Source organism: Giraffa tippelskirchi, chromosome 1 (genome assembly GCF_054371585.1).
Source record: "Giraffa tippelskirchi isolate mGirTip1 chromosome 1, T2T-mGirTip1v1.2.pri, whole genome shotgun sequence".
Classification (NCBI taxonomy): Eukaryota; Metazoa; Chordata; class Mammalia; order Artiodactyla; family Giraffidae; genus Giraffa; species Giraffa tippelskirchi.
The window spans coordinates 95860368-95887434 of NC_137275.1; the positions used below are offsets into that span (position 1 = coordinate 95860368).

Consider the following 27067-nt stretch of genomic DNA (forward strand, 5'->3'; position numbering starts at 1 on the left):
ACTGCTAACCCTTTCTCCGAAGTTGTTTGTGCCAGGAGCAGCAACACCCAAAGCCAAAGGTTGCCTAAATAATAGCTTAATTTAATGAACACATATTTTCCCCCTGAAGTTAAGTTTTAAAACTGGTTCCATAATTGTCCCTGGCAACAGATCAAGGATTCGCTGCCCTCAGTAAAATGCAAAAGTCATTTCATATGGTTTTTCAAATGTTTATGCATAAGCCAGATACCCCTTTGATTAATTCTTAGATTTTTATGAGTTTTATTAAAACTCAGTAATACAAGAGTCTACCAATACAGAGTGAGGATATCAGTCTTGGACACCAGGAAATCTGTCTGTTCAAACAGTGGTATTGCTTCCACTTCGCCAGTTATGTGAGAAAATCAAACCAGAATTCCAAAAATATTACAAATGGAACAAATTTCAGAGTTTCCAAATTTTTACAGTTGTCCCTGAAAGTCAAAATGCTAAATCATGGGATGTAGAAGGAAGGTAGGAACACGGGAAGAACGAAAAGAAGATGAAAGGAAACTAATATTAGGAAAGAAATAAATTTTGAGGGTAATTTATTCCATTGTGATATTTTTAAAATATGAACTCACATGAGAAACAATTTACTTTGAGTAAATGACCACAGTTTTCAAATGACAAGGATTGCAAATATTTTCAAGGTTATCCACAAAATAGTTACTCTACTTCAAGAACAAAATGGAATAAAATACCATTGTCTTTTAAACTGAGATTACTTTATAATTTTTAAATAAAATTTTTATCATAGATGAGAGGGACTTTGCTCTATATTTACCAGTAAAATTTTTCCATTAGTTAGAGCTATAAGCATACCTCATTTTGTCCTTTGTGGCAGGCTCAGTCTGGTAGAAAGTAAATATTATTTCAAGTCAAAGGGCCTGACTTGCTAGTAAGTTTTGAAAATTCACCTCACTCCCCCTAAACTCCAGTATCTTCACCTATAAATAAGACATAATAAAACTTAAAGCACATTTTTATTCTGAGAAGTAAACAAAAATATGTAGATGGAATTTATTTAAAAATGTAAAAGCACTATAGTACATTATATCATAATTGTTATTTTTATTACTTGAATATAACACTAGAAAGAATGAATAAATAAGAAAATTTTCTTTTACAGATTTTTTTTTCTGAAATTCAGCTTGCAGATACAATACAGGAGATGGAAGAAAATTTTATCTGGTTAAAATACTAACCAGATAGTTTGTAACTTAAAATTTAGTAAAATTGGTCCCCTGCTTCCATTCCAAAAATATATTTTTCAGAAACTCAGGTATTTCACATTTCAAGATATATATTATGGAGGCAAAATAGTGAGGGAATAGTGTGTGAGCATAGGCAGATTTTTCTGAAGCACTTTTTATGCTGATGTTTCTATAAGGAGAGGAACTTGATTACCTTTCTCCTTAGTGTTTAAAATTTTCTTTCCTTAAAAGAAACGGAAGGGAAAGAATAATTGGGGAAATTCATCTATAATTAGAATTTCTCAGGATTTTTTTGAAGTGACATCAGCACAGAAAGCAAATGATGATCAGTTTTTCCAAATAAATATTGCATATTATAGTTTAAATCTCCTTGTTTTAAGTACTCTGCACTGTGTTCTATCACAGTTTAAGTATGGAGCCATAAATGCCTCTTACACCCTATCATCACTGCAATGAGAAAATCCTGGAGGTGATAATAAATAACATGACCAGTGTGGTGGGCAGTTCCCTAGAGAACTAGCCTCTCCGGTCTGGTGTCTCCAGGACCGTGACTTGATTCCCTAGACTTGACAGGAATCACAGCTATGCTAAATTCACATTTCGTGCCTGACCACTAAAGAGAAGTAAAATAGTCTTGCTCCTTAAGCTAGTTACTTCTAAAATCCAGATAACATTCATCGTCACAAAGTCTTGTGGCAAGAGCCCAGGTCTGTTCACCGAACCCCAGTTCTCATAATTTGAGTCACTTTGACAAGTGGGAGCTGGGCATAGGAGAGAAAGAATGGTAAGGCTTGGAGCAAAAATAATATGATTCAAGCACAAATTCTATCACTTAGATTTGAAATTGAGGACATCAATCAACTTCCCTAAGCCTTAGATCCTCCTGTAAAACGAAAGCAGTGCCCTACTGTCTAATACCAGAGTGAAAACACTTTGTAAGCCAGTAGTTGTCAAACTTTAGTATGCATCAGTGTCACCCGGGGGCTGGTTAACAGAGATGACTAGATTCCCATCCCCAGAGTTTCAGTAGGTCTTAGGTGGGGCCTGAGAATTTGCATTTCTAACAAGGTTCCTTGTGATGCTGCCACTGGACCAGGCACCACACCTGGAGGACGATCATTCTAAAATACTACACAAATATAAGTGAATAACATTATTATTGTAGTAGGTGCCAAAGTAGCTATTAAATAGTTCATGAGCAACAAGTCTTCTGAAATAAAATACAACGCATTGCGTAAGACTGCTGCAATGCAGAACATGGCAAGCAACCACCGTAAGCAGAAACTTCTCAGATCACTGCAGGGATTACCACACCAAGCATGTACGTGTTGTGGTGAGATTTTGTTCCAGCTAGATACTGCTGTGCTCAACAAACTGAAAGAGCACAGTGTCTCGGAGACCCAATTCTTTGTCAAGTCTCAAAAGGCTGCCTTTCTAGTAGAAATCAGTTCCTCTGTTTGGAAATTTGACTCTATGGTCAAATCAACTACCAATCAACTTGTTTCTTGAATGAACTTTGGATGAACAACAATATGGACTCAGTATTTTAATAGAAATATTTGGTAAATTATGATATACTTTACACAAAACAAATCAAGGGATGTCAAGCTTTGGCAGTGATGGCAAATTGTAATTCCATTGCCTCTCATCTAGTTTGCCACTATTAAACATAAAAATACCAACAAGTCCTGAGACTGCTCTGAGGACAAAATTCAAAAGCTTAATTTAAAACTTTTAAGGAATCTGTGAAAAAATGTAATTCTCTGTGAAACTGACATTTTAAAGAAGCAAGGAAATATGGTGCTTTAATAAATAGAATTATTATTTGTAGTATTTACATACATAGTTTTCCACAGTAATGTTAAAGTAACTATTTTCATCAAATTCCCCTCAAAATAACACACTTTGCATTCCTAAGTGGTCCTGGACAAGTAAATTTTATGAAAGTGATGTACTCACAACTGTGTCCCAGGTCTTTTTAAAACACCCTCAAAACTCAAGTCTGCATGAAGAACTGCTTTACTTGGCTCAGTTTTACACCAAATTATTACTGCACAGCATGAAAACCATAAAGAATTTTACTAACTTTTCTCCTCCACTAAAACCTGGTACCATATCAATATATTTCTACTGCAGATCTTCTTGTAAAAGTCAAGTGATTAGGACATTCTCTAGTCCAGAACCCGGGATTGGTTCCTGAGTCAGCTTTCTTATTATCATCTGGCTTATTAGAAAAATGCTATGGGAGACTTGGGCATAGTAAAGTATAAATCAGGTAATATTGAGAACTAGATAGCATTCTTTATGGCATCACTAGCTAGCAAGAAGGCAAATAAAAGTAATACTCCAAGTCATTATGCCGACAATATGCATGCACATGATCTTGCTGAAACAGAGATATCTTAAATTACAGGTTAAATTCTTTAATGCCTTTCCTAACAAACTTCAATAGCTCTCTCAAAATCTTGCTAATAAACAGACATAAAGGAGATTCTTCATTTACATTTGTTTGCTATCTTATTGGAAAATTGATATTGACTATTGATGTAATTAAACAAACTAGTTTGCAAACTAATTCACCTTAATGGGGAAGAGGGACAGGGAAGCTTTCAGTGGAACTACAGTGGATTGAATTCCAATTTCCAAAATTCATACAGTACTCCCTTTTATGCAATATGAAAGAGTTGCTGTAGGTAGTATTTAAAATAGTTAAGACTTGAAATTACTGGTAGCTATCATAATGAATTCCAAAAATTAACATGCACCCACACTTACTATGAAATATTTACATTGCATTGCTCAAATGCAAAAGTAATTTACAGTTTCAGCAAAAAAATGCCTGTTGTGATTCTAGCTATACACATTATGAACATTCCATTCAACTTAACATGGATAAAATAAGCAACTTGTAACTTTGATGAAGTCTCAAATAAACTATTTGATAATGAAAAATGATCCAATGCAATGTGATAAGAAAAATACATCTCAGGAAATGGGTAACAAGTTTGCTCAGGACAAGGGAATAAAGCATCAAGGCAGTTGATATAGTGCAATAAAGAATGGTGAAGTCAATCAGAAAGAGAAAGACAAGTATTGTATGATATCAATACTGTATGATACTTAAAAGAAGAATCACACAATAAAATGATACAAATGAACTTATTTACAAAACAGAAACAGACTCACAGACTTAGAGAGCAAACATGGTTACCAGCGGGGAAGGGCAAAGGGAGGGATAGTTAAGGAATTTGGAATTGACATGCACACACTCCAATATTTAAAATAGATGACCAACAAGGATGTATAGCATGGGAAACTGCTCAATATTATGTAACAACTTAAATGGGAAAAGAATTTGAAAAAGATTAGATACATGTATATGCATAACTGAATCACTTTGCTGTATACCTGAAACCATCACAACATTGTTAATCAACTATACTCCAATATAAAATAAAAAGTTAAAAAAAAGAATAGGGGGCTCTATACCCCTCAAGTCTATGACAAGTTCCCAGGCCATGTTACATCCCATTTCTTCAGGTTCTGAAACACACTCAAACAAACTTAACTCATTTTTAGCAACAGGCAGCCTGTTAAGGAGTAAGTATACCCTAGTCAGATCACCTACAGTTCCTTATTGTGCCTTAAATGTTGAGTTCTTTTTGCATGCATGAATACAGGAGGAGTAAGAGGAGGACAATATAATGATGCCTTATACTGTTAGCTTTCATAAAAAACAAAATGCAAGATGGTTTGAGCCTTCTTCTCACATTAAGATAAGTTCCATTCTCCCTTCATGAAGAGAGAAGTCATTCTCCATGAATAATGTTTGGATTTTTTCCATTATTTTTTTAAAATATGGAAGCAACAATATTTCCATAGAGAATAAACAATCCAAGAACCACTAAAAACAGTGGGCTATAAAATCTTTGTGTTATTTTACTGTTGTTGTTGCTGTTTAGTCGGTAAGTCATGTCTGACTTTTTTTTATGACCCCATGAACTGTAGCCCATCAGACCATCAGACTCCTCTGTCAGTGGAATTTTCCAGGCAAGAATATTGGAGTGGGTTGCCATCCCTATAAACTCTCAAAACTCTTGGACAATTAATCTTGAATTTCCCTTCATTTAATTTTTCAACTAGCCCATCACACTGAATGTTATTCTACTATGCACTAAAGCAGAAACAAATACACCAACATATATGCATATTATATTAAAATTTATATAAAATTCAGTTCAGTTCAGTCACTCAGTCATGTCCGACTCTTTGCAACTCCATGAATTGCAGCACGCAAGGCCTCCCTGTCCATTACCAACTCCCGGAGTTTATCCAAACTCATGTCCATCAAGTCAGTGATGCAATCCAACCATCTCATCCTCTGTCGTCCCCTTCTCCTCCTGCCCCCAATCCTTCCCAGTATTAGGGTCTTTTCCAATGTGTCAACTCTTCGCATGAGGTGGCCAAAGTATTGGAGTTTCAGCTTCAACATCAGTCCTTCCAATGAACACCCAGGACTGATCTCCTTTAGGATGGACTGGTTGGATCTCCTTGCAGTCCAAGGGACTCTCAAGAGTCTTCTCCAACACCACAGTTCAAAAGCATCAATTCTTCAGCACTCAGCTTTCTTCACCATCCAACTCTCACATCCATACATGACTACTGGAAAAACCATAGCCTTGACTAGACGGACCTTTGTTGGCAAAGTAATGTCTCTGCTTTTAAATATGCTATCTAGGTTGGCCATAACCTTCCTTCCAAAGAGTAAACGTCTTTTAATTTCATGGCTGCAATCACCATCAGCAGTGATTTTGGAGCCCAAAAAAATAAAGTCTGACACTGTTTCCACTGTTTCCTCATCTATTTCCCATGATGTGATGGGACCCGATGCCATGATCTTAGTTTTCTGAACGTTGAGCTTTAAGTCAACTTTTTCACTCTCCTCTTTCACTTTCATCAAGAGGCTCTTTAGTTCTTCTTCCCTTTCTGCCATAAGGTGGTGTCATCTGCCTATCTGAGGTTATTGATATTTCTCCCGGCAATCTTGATTCCAGCTTGTGTTTCTTCCAGCAAAGCGTTTCTCATGATGTACTCTGCATATAAGTTAAATAAGCAGGGTGACAATTTACAGCCTTGATGTACCCCTTTTTCTATTTGGAACCGGTCTGTTGTTCCATGTCCAGTTCTAACTGTTGCTTCCTGACCTGCATACAGGTTTCTCAAGAGACAGGTCAGATGGTCTGGTATTCCCATCTCTTTCAGAATTTTCCACAGTTTATTGTGGTCCACACAGTCAAAGGTTTGGCATAGTCAATAAAGCAGAAATAGATGTTTTTATATATAAAATTATATATAACTAAAGCTATACACACACACAGACATATATATGTGTGGTTTTCCAATATGCACTACAGGAAGATTCTGTCTTCACTCATTTGTTTTACTAGTTTAATTAACAATTATTGAGGATCTGGTAAGTTAGAAGCACTAAATACTGTATGAAGATAAGTCAGACATGTTACCTGACTTTGTGAATCTCACACACTACTAAGAGAGACAGACTCAAATAAATAAATAAATTCAACTACACTTAAAATTTGTAAAAAAAAAAAAAAAACTATACAGACTCATAAACAGATAAATGCAATATAGTATGAAAAGTGCTATATAGTATGAGTGCTTTTTGCATTTTACTATAGATACTAAAGGAAAGATAAGTTAATGTAGTTTCCTTAAAAGCTGTGTCTAGGTCTTTTCCCTCTGTGTGTAGGAGTTTCCTCATAATTCATCAGCTTGTAATACTCTGGCAGAGGCTCAGTGCCATCATCAGATGATTTCAAAACTGTCTCCAGCACAAACACATCCACCTATCAGTGAGCAAAGTCACTTCTGCTGCTTCTCTGGGCACATCAAAGAAAACATAAACATTTTAAGTGGGCCACAAAGTGAGAATGGTATTGGGAGTCCAGGTCTCAAAAGAACAAAAAGCATTAGCATGAATGCCTGAGAAGTTTCCTTTTAACACACTAAGATCTGATACACACTCACTAAGAATCTACAGGACAGGATCCAAGCTCCAGGCTGGGTACTGAGGATTCAGAAAGGAATGAGACCTGGTCGATGCTATGCAGCAGCAACAGTTGATATTAAAATAAGGAAACTGAGACAAATAGTCACCACTACATCTACCTACACAATATATTATTATAAACATGTTCGTGCTACCAATTGAAAATACAGAATACATTTCTATTTTCCAAAAATTAACTACCAATTAAGTTACCAAATTACCAATTTTAAATATGTGTTCATATTTAAATTATCAATTTTGAAGATGTGTTTTAATAGCAGAAGGAAGTAGAGATGCTCCCTAATTAACTGGATTGAAAAAAATTTTTAAAGTAAAGTCAGTAGTATGTGGAGCCTCTCAGAATGTCAACATGTAATTAAGGAAGTGCTTTCTAGCACTGTTTGTGCAGAATTCTCTTTATGCCAGCACATTAGCTCCAATTTCAGTCTCTACTCTTACATACAATCCCTCTGGCCAAGAGATCTCTTGAATTTGTAGTTCTACGTCCTTAAATGGTTCCTTTTTTCCTTTGGACCAGGATGCATTTTCAATTTCTAGTAAATTAAGGTGGCATGGTTGTACTTTAGCAGTAGGTCTCTAACTATTACTTCAAAAAATGAAGTTTAATCCATTATGAACTGAGACTGAAATTCTGCATATTATTTTCTATTATCAGTGCTACTTACAGAAAGCAGACACGTCTGTCCATGCCCTAATCGCCGCTAGTTTACATCAAATACATTTTATTTAACATGGTGGGGGTCAAACAGGTTAATTTAATTTGGGGGTATTTGTGATTTTTTTCTTCACGCTACAGAACTTCTGTAAGACACAGTCATTACACATAAAACCCCAGTGCTCATATTTGGTTTGGTCATTCGGGAATGTGTTCTCACCAAGCAATGAAAAGAGTTCTTTGCTGTGAAGGATAAAAGAAAAATAACTCCCCCACCAACAAATCCTGACTGTAAACACAGGCCTGCCCCTCCATGACCCTGGATGTTGCCAGTCACACATATGCATGGAGCATGGGAATCTTCTTCGCAGCCCTCACCTGCCACTTCCATCACGCTGCGGCCTCGGCTCCAGGCAGGCAGTAAATCTGTCAGTGGGGCCTAGCACCAAATGGCACCGTGTTCCTATCTAGCCTTTTAAGACAAGCCTCCGAACAATTTCTTCCCTTTAGACTGACATAAATGCTACACTCAGAAAAAGGCTGATACCAAAATCTTTACTCAAGTTGCCTTTTCTCTTAAAAATTTTTATCAATAGAGACCGATAAGAACAAATTTCAAAGAATCATCTAAATGTATCCGTACTTGAAAAATCAAGGACACTCATTTTGTTTTGGTTTGCCCATAAATACTGGCTAGTGCTTGAAGAGCTGAAGATAAACTGAGGGATATACTGAGAGGGGATCACTTGGCAGCCAGGTTTAAAGACTGTACTTCTGAAGCTCCATCAAGTGAAAGGCTTGTGTTTACCCACCTTTAACTAGAGCACTGCAGTTTCAGCTTTCCTTTCTCCCATTAGTCCCAGTTTACTGCTACTACCAGTGATGTACTGAAATAGAAAGAGGGTCACAGAGTAATCTGAGAAGAGGAAAAATAAGTAAGACTCTACATTTTAAATACTGCAGTCATTTGGAAAGGATAGCTTTCACACAGAAATCCCCAAACCTCGCAAGACTCTCCAAAAGGAATTGACTTGTTGTATTTTAGAGATACATTTCATATTTAAAATAAGATTAATAGCTGGTTTTCTCCATATGCATATATATGTGGACAATTGTTCCTACTCTATAGTGGGATGAACAAAATTTTGCAGTTAGACTTGGGTTCAAACTTTATTTTGGCCACTTATATGTAGGTTTATGAGGATAATGAGATAGTATATATAAGTACCTGGAATGTGACATGTGGTTGAAAAATTTATTAGTTCTGGCTTCTTTTTTACCAGTCATAAATATTAAAATTAAAAAATATTTATGTTTACATGATCAACGTAAATTTGTTTTCAAAGTCCCTAACAACTATGACTTTTTTTTTCTGTATGAGTTAACATCATTTTATTTCATAATAGGTTAGCCTTTTCAACAAATGTTGCTGGAAAAACAGGACCTTCGTATGCAAAAAGAATGACGTTAGACCTTTACCTTACAAAAATGAACTCAAAATGGATATAAGACCTAACTGTGAAACCTAAAACCATAAAATGCTTAGAAGAAAATGGGAAAACTTCATGACAGTGGATTTGGCAGTGATTTCTTGGATGTGACACCAAGTACAGACAACAAAAGAGAGAATAAGTTGGACTTTATCAAAATTAAAAACTTTTGATTATCAAATGACATTTAATAAATGACAAAGCATCAAAGGACATTTTCAACATCACGAAAATGAAGCACACTGAATGAAGAAAATATTTGAAAATCATATATGTGATAAGGAGTTCATATCCAGAATTTATAATGAACTCCTATGACTCAACAGCAAAACAACAAACAACCCAATTAAAAAATGGCCTGAAAAAAAAAAATGGCCTGAAGACTTAGACGTTTCTCCAAAGAAGACATATAAATGATCAATAAACACATGAAAAGATGCTCAACATCACTACATCACTGCTCAAGATGAAAAATGCAAATCAAAACCACAATAGATACCATTTCACTCAACAGGATAGCTACTATCCAAACAAACTAACAAACAAACAAAAAATAACAAATGTTGGCAAGGAGGAGAAATTGGAGCTCTTGTGCACTGCTGGTCAGAATGTGAAATGGTGCAGCTGCTATGGAAAACAAAGTGGAGATTCCTCAAAAAATTAAAAATAGAATTGTCATATGATCCACTTCTGGGCATATACTCAAAAGAATTAAAAGCAGCTATTTGAATAGGTATTTGTCTATCCATGTTCAAAGCATTCACATTAGCCAAAAGATGGAAACAAGTCAAATGTCAATCAGTGGATGAAAAGATAAACAAAATGTGGTGTATATACACACAATGGAATATTATGCAGCCTTAAAGAGGAAGGAAATTCTGGCACAAGTGTAAAAATTGATAAACCTTGAGGATATTACAGTAAGTGAAATAAACCAATTGAAAAAGGTCACATACTCTATGACATCACATAGACATGGTGCCCAGAGAAGTCAAATTTATAGAGACAGAAAGTAGAATGGTGGTTGCCAGGGACTAGGGAAGAGAAGTAGGTAGTTATTGTTTAATGGGTAAGGAATTCAGTTTGAGAAGAAGAAAAAAGTTCTGGATGAACAGGGTGGTGGTTTCAGAACAATGCAAATGTACTCAATGCCACTAAACTGTACATTTAAAGGTGGTTAAAATAGTAGATTTGATGCTATGCATATTTCACCACAATTTTAAAAATCTAGCTTACTCTAGCCAGAAGATAGTTTTAATCAATATATGGAAGCATGATAAGAAAATTCATTCATACCTATAAAATAGCACCACTCTTTTAAAAGCTGGTCCCAGTACACAAACCAAATTTCCCAATGAGTATTCCTAACAACAAATTTAAATATGAAAAGAGTCCTCGCTCACACTTGAAATCCCATTTGTAGCCTACTTTCATGAGGCAGTTACACAAGAATCAGAAAGAACTAAATTCAAATTCTCGTTCTACCACTTAGCTATAAAAAACTGAACAAGTACTTAGTCTTTTCAGTGTCTTTATCTTTAAAACTATATTTTAGGACTGCATATATATATATTAGGGTAATCTCAGTGGCTCAAGACAAGACAGGTATTCACTTGGCATCCTTTTACATGGTCATTCAGAATCCTGGTTCCTTTTATCTCATTGTACCACTCTACTACATCTTCCTCAGAGTTAGCCATAAGCTCCTCTGAATTCAGCCAGCAAAAATGTTGAAAGTGAGGAATACCATGCATGATATTTGTGGCAAGGCGTGGAAATGGAGTTCGACACTTTGAGAAACATTTCATTGACCAGAACCTGATCTCATGGTTTCAGTCTATTTGCAAGGGAGGCTGCTAAATATAGTACCGTCTGCCTGGAAGAGGAAAGGAGACTGGTGGGCATCTAGGCAGTCTCTGTTACAAATGCAACCTAGAAGACAGTTGTCTCCTATACCTTAAGGAACAACTCCAAGAGTACAGTCTCAGAGAGAAAGCACATTATCTCCTTCTTTATTTGATGGTCCCCTAGTTTCAGGTATTTCTTGCTTTGAGAAGAAATACATTTGCTTTTAGGGGCACTGAATCGTTTATTCTAGGCTATTTAAAGTCACAAGATAAGCATTCTGCATTTCCCTGATATCTTAACTGACTGAAACAGTGAGGGGTTGGAATCAGAGATGAATGAAATGATTTACTTGTATATGATTTAAAACTTTAAATTTAAAAAGCAAACTTGAATATGGAATAGAATGAAAAATCACATGAATTATAAAATACAGAAATCATGAAACTTCAGAGAAATGCCATACACGAAGGTAGCCCTTTATGCTGAATTTCTCCCCATTTCAACATGTATGTGTTCATTTTGCTCTAGGATCATTTTAGGGGAAATGTATGAGATGCACTGATCATTCCAAGCAAACATATTATCTTTTGTGTTTTTAATTATTAAACTTTATCTTTATACTTTTTTTCATGTGCCAAATATTTTGTCATTCATATATATGTACATATGTATATATAATAACTAAATATTAGTGTAATCTGAATATTGCACACTGGATATAGAGAAATTTATACTGCCATACCCAAACTGCCTCCCCACATTTCAGTATAAATATACTAACACATTCTTTCAGCTAAAGACAGTTATCACATTCTTTCAGCTAAAAACAGTTATCACCCAAATGGTACTATGTTTGCAATGTCATCCAACTGTTAAGATCAGTTCTCTCTTGTACATGTTCAAAGATAGACAGGTGGAGAGGTGTTGTTAAGACAAAGTATGGGCAAGCAAAGTGACTAGTTCAAATTTGTGTCTGTCTACATTTTGTAAAAGGCAGCTTGTTGTTGTCTGGATTTCCAGACCTAAGACATTTGTTTATTATTTGATGTGTAACACAGATAAAGTTACTCTTTTACTTCACATTTTATTATCTTAGAAAAGAAACACATGCTGATGGTATCTAATGAAACAAGCTAAGATGCACAAAGAGTTAATTGTTTTCCTTCTTCTCCTTCTACCTCCACCTTGGGTAGCCAGTGTTAACAGTTTAGTCCTGGGTCATATGAACATATATATACAAGCATGCATGTATACAGGATTATTAGTTTGTTTTGGGTTTTTTTTTTCTGAAAAAAATGGAATTGTACCAAATCTGTCACATTTCTCATTTAACACATTTACAAATATTCTAGTTCATAAAATGAATCTAATTCATTTTAAATTATAGAATTATATTCTTTAATATAATATGCCACAACTGATTCAACTTGAACATTCATGGTGTACCTTGCTTACATGTGTGTTTTTAAATAACTACAAAAGAATTCTGCAATAAATAATCTTATATAGATACCTTTACATAATGGAACTTTTATTTCTTATTATAAGCTAGATTTTCAAAGAGCCAATTAATATTCAGTTCAGTTCAGTCACTCAGTCATGTCCAACTCTTTGTGACCCCATGAATCACAGCACGCCAGGCCTCCCTGTCCAACACCAACTCCCGGAGTGCACCCAAACTCATGTCCATTGAGTCAGTGATGCCATCCAGCCATCACATCCTCTGTCATCCCCTTCTCCTCCTGCCCTCAATCTTTCCCAGCATTAGGGCCTTTTCAAATGAGTCAGCCCTTCGCATCAGGTGGCCAAAGGACTGGAGCTTCAGCTTCAGCATCAGTCTTCTTCACTTTCTGCCATAAGGGTGGTGTCATCTGCATATCTGAGGTTATTGATATTTCTCCCAGCAATATAATTATATATATATATTTTTTTCAATTTTGAAACTGATCTATTTGCCAGCACAGTGGGCAGCCTGTGACATCTCAGCAGATCTTTCAATGGGCCACAGCCACATCTCTAAAGAGTTCAGTCTTGGGGATGATAAGGGGAGGCTCTCCCCAGTTTATTCCTTCCTTTGATACTCTGCCTCAGCCCTTAGAGGTAGTAACTGCCCCTCAGATCTCTATTCCTCTAATCTCTAGAGGTCTTTCTACATCTTAATAGTTGATGCCCCTAGTTAACAGATAACCAATTTAAATTTTCCTTGTCAAATTACTGGTTTGGTTTCAGTCCCCTGACTGATAGCTGGAAAAGAGCCTTCCGCCCTCAACACCTGTTACAAGAGTATGTATTAATTGTGTTGGCTGCTAAAATTTGAGGGGTGCTGGTTATAGCAATTAGACTATCTCGAACAAATTACTGAATTATGGTAGCAGTTAATATCTGGTAAATCAAGTATTCTAGACTATTCTTTTCCAAATCGGCATAGCTAATTTAAGACAGTAATACTTTGATATGAATTTTACTTCATTTTAGCTCATTCCAGTAAATAAAAATTCTGATTGAGATAATACATTTATGAAATTTAATATTTTTATAACACTAATTCACCCAGAACACATATTATATCTCTATATTAGCTTAGTTAGACTTTACGTAATGTCCTCCAATAATATTTTTAATTTTTTTAAAACTAGGGAATACTTTGCTTATTAAATTTCTTTGATCACTACTTTAAATAAGATCTCTTTCCATTTTTAAATTCTTCCTACCAACCCAAAGTATGTGTATAGATTTTTGTACATTGATTTTTTTCTAGACACCTGCCAAGCTTTCTTTAAATTTTAGTAGTTTTTAAGAAAATCCTTTGTATTTTTGTTATCTGAAATAGAGATAAATCGATCTAATATCTACACTGATAGTTTCACTTCTTATTGCATTAGTTAAAACCTCTAAAAAAATGTTTATGTGGCAATGAAAGTGATAATCCCAATATTTTTCCTGATTTTAATGGAAACATTAATATTGTAATATTTATTTTGTTATTTAGTATTGGGGCCAAATTAACTTGTTGTTTTCTTCCTGTTTACTTAGGGTTTTAGATAAGATATAGTTCCCAGGTTTTACTAAGTGTCTTTTGACATTCACTGGTAAAATCACAGAGTTTTCTATTTACTTGGCCGATGTAAGGAATCAGATTTCTTCCCAGGAACAACGACCTCCACTAGCCACAACTCCCTTTCATAGGATCCAAGATACATTCTTCACCTTGAAATTGTCCATGTAAATTTAGACAGGAGGCGGAATCACAAAGCTCCAAGTGTTCTGCACAGGACCTTTCTCCCTCACGTCAGCACCACTATCACCATTATAAGGACCCTGGAGCTCCCCATATAGTCCCAGTGAAGCCACTCCATACCCCACCCTCAAAACCCCCTGCTTCTCCAATGCCACTGCTCAAGAAACAATACCTCAAAGGACAGTATAATTAGATCTGACCATCTATACCTTTCAGAGAGGCTTTTAAGACTAACACCATCATGTCGTATACTCATGGTTCACACAGTCCCATCACTGAAAGCCCACATTCCTTAGGCTGCCTTAATTCCCAAACTCTTTTTCCCTCACAGCTGTACAGGTCACCTAATCAGAATCGAGCTCTTAGTCTTACCTAATTCTCCCAGTGGGTTCCAGCTGAGGTACCACTGGCTCTAGTGCAGGAGCCAGAGAGGCTACCTGTCGTGCCATAACTGTTATCTTGAAATTCATCTGGAGATTCTTTGGGAATTTCACATTGATCCTTCAAGTTACCTTCTCCCAAATCTATAAGCATATGCTGTAGCAGTCTCTACATTTAACATAATTACTTTTATGTTAAATTACTGTTATGGGGAATATTAGGAAGGGTGTGTGCAGATTAAGAGACCTCTACATTAACCTCCTTAATCTTTCTACTGCAAGTCGTCCCAGTCTGCGCTCATGATCTTCATCTTATTTCTCTGGTAAATTTCTCTGGGACCAATTCAGCTTCTGATAAGTAACAATTAAAATTTACCTACCCCCTGACTTATCTAGTCCCCTAGTTAAGAGAATTTAATCTTGGGTGTATTCCTCTTTTTTCCCCTCTTTTGTGGCTCAGCTGGTAAAGAATCCACCTGCAGTGCGGGAGACCTGAGTTCGATCGCTGGGTTGGGAAGATCTCCTGGAGAAGGGAACGGCTACCCACTCCAGTATTCTGGCCTGGAGAATTCCTGGGTCGCAAAGAGTCAGACACAACTGAGTGACTTTCACACTTTCACTTTGCAATTTATACTGGGTTTGTACATTCTACTTTCCCCTCTTTTTTGTCCCTTGTGTCTTTGAGGATCATGACTTTCTCTTACAGAACTACCTCTGTTGTTTTAATTTAGTCTTATTTCCTTATTTTGTTCTTTTATAATTTCCCTCTGCTCTTGTTACGATATTAATATGCTCTTGAAACATATTTTTCAAATCACTCTAGTTCATCTTTGATATTCTGAACAAAACTTGATTCCTAAAAACAGAAATCTGTCTTCATAGTTTGTTAATAAACTTGATTTTTAAAATAGCCTAGATTTATAAAAATGCACATAAATGAATAGTTATGTATTAGTGCATAGTTATGTAAGAGAGTACCTTGTCTCTGGACTATTGCAAGTAAAGATTCTTTGAATATTCCTGTACATTTATTTTGGTTGAAATACGCATTCAACTTTGTCAAACACATACCTAAGGAGCAGAATTGCTGATCACATGGATGCACTGAGCCAGGATCTAGTTGGTGCAATTTCGTGCACAAGACTTTGGTATACTTTGAAAGAGTTAAATAACAACTTTTTTTTTTTTTACAAGTGTATAGCCCAGAGATATATAACTGATCTAATAAAATCATATCTTGTGGAAGTAACATGATTACTGCTAAACAGTTCCCAATATTTAGGCAGAAATGTCACTAGACTTGAAAAGGCAATTAACCATATACCACAGGTTGATAAACCCAGATTACAGAGTGCTCTAATAGGCTATAATGTTTGCATTGTATTATCTGAATAATGGACACCAAACAGTGGAATTACTTGGCCAAAACAATACTCTAAGGAGACATTCTGGTAGAATGGATAGGGCAGAATCAAGCGTAAACCTAAGTGCATCATTTAAAAGTTGCTTGAGAGTTATCTCCTTTTGGACACTTTAGAAAATGAGGGAGACAAAAGGAGAGCTTTAGCGATGTGCCACCAAAAGTGAATCCAGAAACTAATATTCCTTTATAATAGTTTCATTACATTTACCTGCAGCAAGAATGCCACCATCAAGCTTTTCCCAGATCAAATTCCTCTCACAACTTTTTTTTTTTAATAGATTTATTTATTTTAGTTGGGGGCTAATTACTTTACAATATTGTAATAGTTTTTGCCATACATTGACATGAATCAGCCATGAGTTTACATGTATTCCCCTTCCTGGACCCCCCTCCCACCTCCCTCCCCATCCCATCCCTCTGGGTCATCCCATTGCCCCGGCCCTGAGCCTTTGTCTCATGCATCGAACATGGAATGGTGTTCTGTTTCACATATGATAATATACATGTTTCAATGCTATTCTCCCAGAATGTCCCACCTTTTAACGCAAATGTCAAGTTTGGTTCCAACACTGTATGACCATCTAAGACCAAACTGACCAATTTAAAAAAGGAAAAAGAAAGTTATTTCTTTAAACAATAATTATCATAAGACTTAGCAGGAAAAAAATTATCCCTCAAAAGCCCAGAGGACAAGCACAGAACTGTGCTCAGTGATTTTATTCATGCTAATAAAGTCACTGGATTTCTACTCTATGAAAGAGTTTCTCCAATTACTCAAAATTGTGCTTTGGGTGTTTTTGCTTATAAAAGCCCAGGAGGTGCTAATGGAGGGTACTGAACACCTTCCACAGAGATGAAAACAGATTCTTTAGCAACTTCAAATGCTTCCACGGCACCACTATGCTCACCTTAGTGTTTATCTAGTCACTACGTACATATCATTATAATTTCCAATTGGGAAAAATCAACTCTAAATTATTGTTAAGAACTAGATCCAGATTATGGCAGATGATTTGGGTTGTATATATTTTTTAATAAACTACAATAGTAGCCATCAATTTTAGAAGTTTTTGTTTATTGTTTTCTATGGAATAACAAGCAAAAATAGAAACAAAAGAAAACAGTGGTAAAGGAAAACTTTGAAAGGTGGAAAAGTTTGCTTTTAAACTAGTATTGAAATTAACAAATCAGTCATTTTTAATAGTCAGATTTGTGTTTTTAAAAAAACTGGTTATGAGTTGCTTGGGCATCAATTTGTTTCAAGCCATTAATACCTGAAGAAGACTTATAAAATCTTAAAATTTGTATAAACCAAAATGGCTTCCTACTGACATATATATACAATACAGTGACATATATAATAAAGATTTTATTTAAACCTCCATTTCAAATGGCATCGGGTTGGCAACCCCACACTCATAAATTCCCATTTGAAATATATTCATACTGACAGAAATGATATTGCTGGAATTTGGGAGGAACTTTTACAAACAATAAGATTGATTTGAGTGGATAGAAAAACATCTGCCTACCCAAAAGAATAGGGCTTCCTAGGTAGCTCAGTGGTAAGGAATCTGCCTGTCATGCAGGAAACATGGGTTGAATCTCTGAGTCTGGAAGTTCCCCTGGAGAATGGCAACCCACTCCAGTATTCTATTTTTTAATAATTAAATTTGTTTACTTTTAATTGAAGGATAATTGCTTTACAGTATTGTGTTGGTTTCTGCCAAGTATTACGCCCTTTTCTGCCACTCCAGTATTATTGCCTGGAAAATCCCATAAACAGAGAAGCCTGGCAGGCTATAGTTCATGGAGGTCACAAAAGAATCAGACGCCACTTAGTGACTAAACGACTCAAAAGAATACAGGAAGAAATTATATTCTCTTTCACTGTCTTCAAATGGACTCAGAACTCTACAGAATTTATCTTTGCTTCCAGTCCATTACTACTTCACTCCTGTCATAAAGAACCCACTCTTTGAGACTCATGCAATTTTATTACACTCTCCATCTCTTTCTTATTACTGTAACCAAATGAAAGGAATGCCTGTGTCATCTTGGTCACAGTCTTCCTCTCCATCTTAAATCCTGCCATCTGCCTGAAGGACTTCAGTGTTCCATCAAAACCTAGTCCTTCAGTTCCCTGGTCTATTAGTATCAAATAATCTTCTCTTCCACTTCCAACTCAGATACCCACAACCACATCTGTACCCGTTTTTCTCACCTTCTGCAATTTTTTTGGAATTGCTCTACCTCCAAAACCACTCATTCAGGCATCCCCACCACAGCTTCTTCTCCTTCCACCTTACTTGTTCAACATCTCCCTGCAAACAAAATTTTGATCCCATTAGACCACTAGTCCATGGATGCATCTACCACGGCTCTTTCAACATGGCTCTTTCTTTCACAGCACTCTTGCTGAATCCCAATCACATTAAATACCTGATTTCAAAACCAAAAAGTGTAGATTCCAAAAATAAAACCTAATATTAATAACATATTTAACAAAAAGTTTGATGAAAAGAGGAGAAAAAAAGAAGAAAGGCAAAACCTCCACTACTCAGCTTTATATTTTTCCCTATCTAATGGAGCATCTTGAAGGTCCATTTCCATATCTGTTATTTCTGGTTCCCGCTGGTAAATATGAACCATATGCGGCAGCACACACTTCCTGAGGTAGTATGTCCCTAGAAAAACCACACTGAGACCCGGCTATTGGCTTAGAAAAAATAAGGGTAGGTAGTAAAAGATACTGAGAAGAATAAATATCTTTTTAAAGAAATCTGCTTCAGATAAGGCCTTTGGCTCCATGCAACAGGAGACAGTTATCTTCTAACAAGGAGGAGGTGGTTAACCAGCCTGATGAGTCGCTCAGTCATGTCCAACTCTTTGTGACCTCATGGACTATAGCCTGACAGGCTCCTCTGTCTGTGGAATTCTCCAGGCAAGAATACTGGAGTGGGTCGCCACTCCTTTCTTCAAGGGATCTTCTTCACTCAGGGATCAAACCTGGGTCTCCTCCATTGCAGGCAGGTTCTTTACCATCTGAGCCACCAGAAAAGCCTCGGGGTTTACGGAAATCTGTAGGTTTGTGCCTCTCAAGAGCATCTACTCAAGTGTCCCCATTCCAAGTCCTTTGCTTTAGCACAGAAGACTAGCTAAGGTTACTAATTCAATCTTTTGTAACTCTGTCAGTATTATTATCAAATTTCAGGCCTAATTTTCAATTCAGGTGGCTCTCTAGTTGCAGGAGATGAAGTTCTCTTAAAACATTGCTCTGTAAGCTTTTTGGCTTTCATGAAGTACCCTAAGTTGGTAGTTAGGTATCTGGAAGTCTGTCTGAGCCTGCTAATTATCTTTCTGTGAAACTTCAGTACCAGTTAACAAATTCAAATCATTTCCACTCTTGTTATAATAAACATTGTTCCCCATATCTTTCAAGTGCTACAGCTATAGCATAAACCAGTGCTTCCCTTTTCTCTGTATTCTATCCCTGTTCCCTAACTACTGCAGACAATAAGAAAATTCAGTCATGCTGCAAGGTACAAACTGAATATATCAATTAATGTGTGCCTGGCATGCTGCAGTCAATGGGGTCGTAAACAGTGGGACACAACTTATTGACTGAAGAACAACAAATATGTAGAAATAATAATCAATTAGAAGAATAGTGGGGAAAATAACTCATTTAAATAAAAGAGATTTAAATAAATGTTTTCTGTATAAATTAGCATTAGGTCCAGCTACATGCAACATAAAACTCAAATAAACAGGGCTTAGATACACAAGTGGTCACTGTTTCATGTGAAAATTGCACTGGTCAGGAGCCTGAGACTAGAATAGCAGCTCCACAGATCCCTAAGGGTCCTGACTCCTTCCAGCTTTCTGCTCCAGCCATAGTGCCCTATCCTCACCACAAGAAAGAGGAGAGAGAAGAACACACCTTTCCTTTAAAGAACACTCCTCAAAACTGCAAACACCACCTCTATTTATATCCCATTGTTCAAAACTTAGTCAAGGGTAGGCTTACCCACAAGAGAAGCTGTAAATTTAAGCCTGTATTCTGAGTGCCCAGGTACCAGCTAAAACTCAGGACTTCCACTGGAGACAAGGAAGGGGAGAAATGCCATTAGGAAACAATTACATGTCTCTATCACATCTAGGAATGTTTAAAAAGAAATATTAAGATCTACAAATAAGTAGCTTTTAACTGCCTGAGAGACATAAAAGATCTGAACAAATGAAAATGCACACCATGTTCTTGGGTAAGCAAAGAGCAATTTTACCTAATAAAATTTAGGTACATAAGTTGTAATAGCTATGAATTTTAATTCCTCATATAGTATAGCAAAACCATATATAAAACAAGACTGCTAAAAATATGAGTAGATAACAGGAATACAATTATAGTTAAAACTTACAATCCTTGCTAGAGCAAATAAATAAAAATAAGGTTATAACTATTTTTAATAATAGAATAAATAACACCCAGATGTCAGATAAGGTAATCTTTCTTAAAAAAAATAAAATTGTCAGAAAAAGGTTCAATGGTCTCCCCAACACTTCTAGAAAACCCATGTCATTCCATGTCAGGATTTCCTCTAGTCTTGTTCCTGCTCTCTGAACCTCACTGGATTCTTGCCTTCTGTCTCATTCTGCTTTACCCACTGTGCATAGGTCCAGACATGGAACACAGACCCTCTTCTTCATATATCTAACAACAGCTCATAAAGGCCTTTTTTGTTTACTGTCAATTTCATTGAAAATTTGGGCCAATGACAAGAAAATTACTTACAGATACTCAGCAGCCTGTTCTTAAAAGTTCTGAAAAGGAAAAAGGAAAGTGAAGTCACTAAGTCGTGTCTGACTCTGCAACCCCACGGACTGTAGCCTACCAGGCTCCTCTGTCCATCGGATTTTCCAGGCAGGGACACTGGAGTGGGCTGCCATTTCCTTCTGAGTATTTGGTTACTCCTCTACCATGAACTTCATCCATTTTTCTAAGAAATCTATCTTCTTGCCTGGTTGCCTCACTCTTTTTTTGGCAGGAAAACTGCCCTAACATTTTCCTGTTGCTCTGTTTTCAAGTCTATTCCATTTGACCTCATCTTAGCAAATAACTTTTACTCATTTCTTTTAAAATGAGAGATAGCTCCAGCAGATAGCTTAGGTGGAATAGATCAGAAGGGTTATGATATCACTGTAATTTCTCTCAGACTCCACAGAGCCATGACAAACACACAAAGGCAATAACGCACTGCAGCCAGCTTGCACCGCCTCACAAGAGGCAGTGAACCTCTTTTTACACCCCATTCAGTAGGTCGAACTCTGCATAGTGGATATTGACACCCTGAAGTTGGAAAACGCCACAAATATCAATGGTTTTGGTTTGGTTTGATTTCGTTTGGGGTTGGGGGTGGGGGTTTTTGTTTGTTTAGAGAGGCAGTTTGCCAGCACAACACTGAATATATTCTACAAATTTGTGTTGATCGTGCACATGAAGATTCAACTATTTTGATTCCTTCCCAAATGAACCAGCTAACCCTCCAGGGCAGTAATAAGAACAGGGAGAGGACACTAAGCAACATGTTTCCACTGCTTAGATTTCACACACACCACAGGAACATAATACTCTGCCTATTCTAATCCATATTTGTCTCCCTGCAACAATACTGAGTAAAACAACTCAACTAGCATGGATATGCAACTACACAGTAACTTAATTTGCTAATTATACTGGCCTGACTAGAGTTCAAACTTAAGGACAAAGAGGTGCTATTAAACCACATTCTAAAGAGAGGCTCTGAGGATCGCTCTCTCTCACAAGATCTAATGAAAAGTAGAAGAATCAGGGGCTATAACCCCAACCAGGCCCTATCCCCACTTCACACACCCTTCCCTCCCCACCCTGACCCCACCACTAGTATATGGAGATAACTGGAAGTAGAGAAGAGAAGGTTTTGAAGGCATTGAGCTTTGGGGGAATGTAGTTGGTATTCATGGAAAAAGTTACTTTCTTAGCTGTCAAGCCAAGATGGCAAGAGGAGAGTCCCTTAGAGATTACTGAATAGAAATTTTGGTCCATCCAAGATGAGCAACTGCCCTTTTATTTGGGGAATGGCTGTCTGCTAAGACTTGCTGATCAGTCCTTGTGAATTAAAGAGAAATGATGTTAGGCTTCCCAGGTGAAGAACCCACCTCTCAGTGCAGGAGACACAAGAGACACAGGTTCAATCCCTGGGTCAGGAAGATCCCCTGGAGAAGTAAATGGCAACCCACTCAAGCATTCTTGCCTGGGGAATCCCATGGACAGAGGAGACTGCCAGGCTATAGTCCAAGGGGTCACAAACAGTCAGACACAACTGAGTAACTGAGCACACATGATGGTTGGCTAAGAAAGAGGATGACGATGGAGAGTCAAGCCTCTTATCATTTGCTGTGCTAAGGGTGTGTGGATTTCTCATTGGTCCAGGGGACACCAGAAAAGGAGCTAATCTTGAGATCTTTTTGCCAGTGCCTCATACAGAGGGCTACCCTCTAGGTTAAGGGGCTCTAGAATGAAGAGGCTGTGTAATATTCCCATAGCGGATGAGAGCTGAGTAGAAGGAATAGAAGTGTTTGTGCCAGAGAAGATGCCCCTTGCCAGAGAATTGAGTCACAGAGAGACCTCACAGGCAAAAACTCATCCGTGCCACTTCCTAAAAGATCAATGCTTTCAGCACTCTTCAAAAAGAGGCCACCATCAGCACTCTGTTAGGATTAGCCAGAGGAACAGCACAAATAGGCACAAGCCAACCAAGGAAGAAGCTCAACCACACCTAATTAAAACAGGTTGACTTTTCAGCCTTCTTCTTGTCCCCAAACAGAGGAGACTGGAGTCTCCACCCAAATTCCCCACCAGTTTCCCACACTGCGATAAGACTCCCTGTTGGTTTCTGCTGGCTTATGCTACTCTTTGGGCAAATACTTACAGGATGCTGATGGTGGCCTCTTTGTGTAAAAGGCTCTTAAGGACTTCATCCCTCATGTAGATCTCCTGTGTGAGTTACTCACCCTATCCCATGGCCATTCTCTAGCATAGCAGATCAAGCCATACCTCCAGGTCTTTTCTGGCATGTTTTAATATTACATAAGAGGTCCTAGTCTATCTCATCTGGCACCTATACTATCATCCCTTGATGATAACTTTACTGTTAGTAGGTTTGTTTCCAAGACTGTGTAAAAGATACTGTATACTGCAGAATGAAATAATGCAAAGAACCAAACACTAATTTTCTAGGACACAGTTGGTGCTAACTGGTTTATCTGATTTCACTTTACTTGTCCTTAAGAGTTCTATAGACGGTTTTATATCAATGCAAGAATTTTTCACTTCAGATAAAAACTTACTTATTTTTAAAACATTATTTAAACTTAAACGCATATTGTCACAAATGTCACTTCTCATCATCTTATTTCTCAACAAAGAAAAGGTCTTGCTCTAACTTCTCCTTCCCCTCACCCAAGTTGCCAACTCCAAGACTCACTACTGTTTATTTTCACAGTAATTTAGCTTTCCAAAAGCCCAGAGATTAGACAATACACTCTGATAAGCAAATGACCCAACCATTTCAGTTAAACATTGAAAAATTAACAGAAGCTTTGAAAGTTCAGTCTTTTCTTTCTCATCCCACTCCAAACTATTTCCCCAAAAAAAGATATACATCATTTTTGTCTCCATTCAGAAAGCAAAGGTAATTATAGCTGTTTTGTTTTGTTTTAAATAAACCCCCTCATCCAATATAATAAGGTATACCAGACTGTGCAAATGAAAAGACCATAAGCTAAATTTATTCTGTAAACAAAGCTGAGGCTGAAGAAGTGTAATAGTACAATTTCTCTTCAATATTTGAGTTTATGTCTTGGTATGTGCTCTCCCTGCCACGTCATCAGCACCTAATGAGTTACATCTGGCTGATGAGCACATTCATATAACATACCTGATTTCTCAAGGTAGTCTGTAATGATTGAAACAAATATTAAACATATGGATTCATGTGTGTATGTCTCCCACTAACAGGGAATACGCCTTCTTCTTTTCAAGCATCCATAGAACATTTGTAAATATTATTTCAAGAATAGGAAAACAAATCAACAGAAAATTAGAGACTACCTTAAAACCAATAAAATAAAAAAAGATCATAACAGAGGAAAAAGAAGCATTGAATATTAATGCATGTAGAGGAATTATCCAAAGATTTTGGGGAAATTATACTTTCGAGGAAGATATTTAGTTGGACCAAAATTTCAAACTAAAATTCATTAAAATAAATTTCATTTAAAAATGAAAGCAGAAAACAGAAATTGTGACAATTTAACTGATCTCGGAATGGATAAGCACTTTCTAATCATAGATAATGGAAAGATACCATTGAGAAATGTTGTTAAATGTACCTATGTAGAATTTGAAGTCCTCTGCAAAACTCACAAAATTAGACATAGGACAATGCAAATACAATTTATATTAATGACAGACATTATTGATATTAATGACAGATATTTCATAATATTTGCAATATTTGAAACTCAGTTTGTAAAAGGACTCTTAAACTTTTGAAAATGGACAAAGAATATGAATAAAAAATTCACAGGGACTTCCTTTGAGGCACAGTGGATAGGAATCCCCCTGTCAATGCAGGGGACACAGGTTTGATCCCTGGTCCAGGAAGATTCCACATGTGCAGCAACTAAGCCAGTGCGCCACCGCTACTGAGCCTGCACTTAGGGCCCACGAGTCTCAACTACTGAAGGCTGTGCGCCTGGAGCCCGCGCTCCGGAACCGTAGAAGGCACCACAGGGAGGAGCCCGAGCGCAGCAACAAGACCCAGTGCAAACAAAAAAAGAAAAAGAATGAAAATATAAAACATCTAAGTTATAATATTAATAAATAGACATACCAACTAAAACAGAGAGCAGGTCTTGATTGTGTTGTCTATTGTCCTTTTCTTAAGTTAACAGCGCTATCAAGAATTGTAGTGAAAAGAGTCTCTCACACTCAGCTGGTGGGATAAACTGGCATGAACCGTCCGGAAAATAATTAGACAACATGAACAAAGATGAGCAAGTGTACTGCTATTTAACCAAAAAGAAACAGTCTCAGAGATGAGGATAAAGATTTATGTTGAAGAAAGTTCATGACAGGATATACATGGAAACAAATACTGGAAACAACCTAACTTCTAATAATAAAAAATAATTGAATAATTTTTGAAGAAAATTAAATGACATGGTAAATGTTTTAATATAATATTAGGTGTAAATGTATGGGTGTTCATATATGTCAACTAATAAAAATTCTAAATCAGATTAAACATCACAAAGGAGTATACTTAGCACAATTATAAAACTGTGCAGTGTTTTCTAGATCTTGTAATAATATGTGTGTATTATAAATATTTTTATAACGTACTGATTAGGTACTGAGTATATTTTTTTCAGTGGTTTGGAAATCACTGATGAAAAGATTTAAATATATAACCTTATATCCCAGTGGGTTTGCCACTATATTTCCAGCACAGAGTTTAAATCTATTTACATCAATCCACATTGAGACATCAACTACAAACCTAAGTGTTAGAGACAAGAAAACGGACAAGGAATTTTCTTGCCTTGACCATTGTCCAATCTAATGAAGAGACAGACAAGTTGACTTTCTTAGTCAACTATGAGAATACAGGGTACTAAGTGCTGTAACTTGAGCTATTTACAGCATATAGTGCAAGCACAGTTGAAAAACAGTGAATTCAGCCTACAGGTAGGTGCTGGAGAAACTTCCACGAAAAAGGTCACCTTTGATCTGACTCATTCTTCTCCCTCATCTTCCTTTTTTTCTTCTCCCAGTATGTTAGAGACCAAAGAGATACAGTACAGAGACAGAGTCATGAAATTTGGCAACACAGTCACGTCATGAGAGGTTCTTAAAATCAGCTACAGAAAGGCTTATTTATTTTTATTATCTGTAAAATCTAATACATAATATATAGACAAGGAAAATAATCCCCTAAGGGAACCACAAGTTGGAGGTGTTGAGGATTTTGCTGCATCTCAGGCATGGAACTGGGATCCTGCGGGGCAGGATATTCCTCTTCAAGAAAGGTCAGGCTGTCCAGCTGCAAACTGTGCGTGACACTGAAAGCCTCCAACCAGTGACTGGATCAGGCTCTGTCCCAGCTTTCCAACTCGGTCACTCTTTTCCGAGGGTGGAGGCTCAGTGACTGTGATAGTGATACAGGGACTGGCTATTTCCACCCAATGTGCGATCGCTGTACCAGCTCGTCGTTGCTCTAGACCTCTCTAAAGGGCACCACCGGGTTAGCATCCCAGCCTGATGTCTTCCCCTTGTTCATTTCTGCCTCCATCCCCCACCCTTCCCCTTTGGCACTTCTATTCAGTCTCCATTTTCACTTTTCAGAGAACCCAATCATCACAAGGGAGAGGTGTTTAAAAGCCCCAAAGAAGCATGAGGGAAGAAAGAGAAAAGGAACAGGGCTAGAATGAAAATGAAACTGGCCTCTCATGAGATGAGCTAGGACAAAAGCAATATAATTTTCTTTCTGGTAATATCCTCTCAGCTATTGCAGACATTAATAAATGGGTGACAAGTGAGGTGACAATGTATACAGAAATCAGAAAATTAGAATGTTAGGGAATTCTTTTTTTTTATCATTT

General features: G+C 36.9%; 1 long non-coding RNA gene across 1 annotated transcript in view; it reads right to left on the bottom strand.

The window, feature by feature from the left end:
- LOC145504124 (uncharacterized) overlaps positions 1 to 27067 on the bottom strand; it is a 382163-nt gene that overhangs the window by 55093 nt on the left and 300003 nt on the right. Inside the window, exon 4 of the long non-coding RNA XR_014052126.1 lies at positions 844 to 968. This is a non-coding gene — a long non-coding RNA (uncharacterized LOC145504124). The remainder of the gene's footprint in view (positions 1 to 843; positions 969 to 27067) is intronic.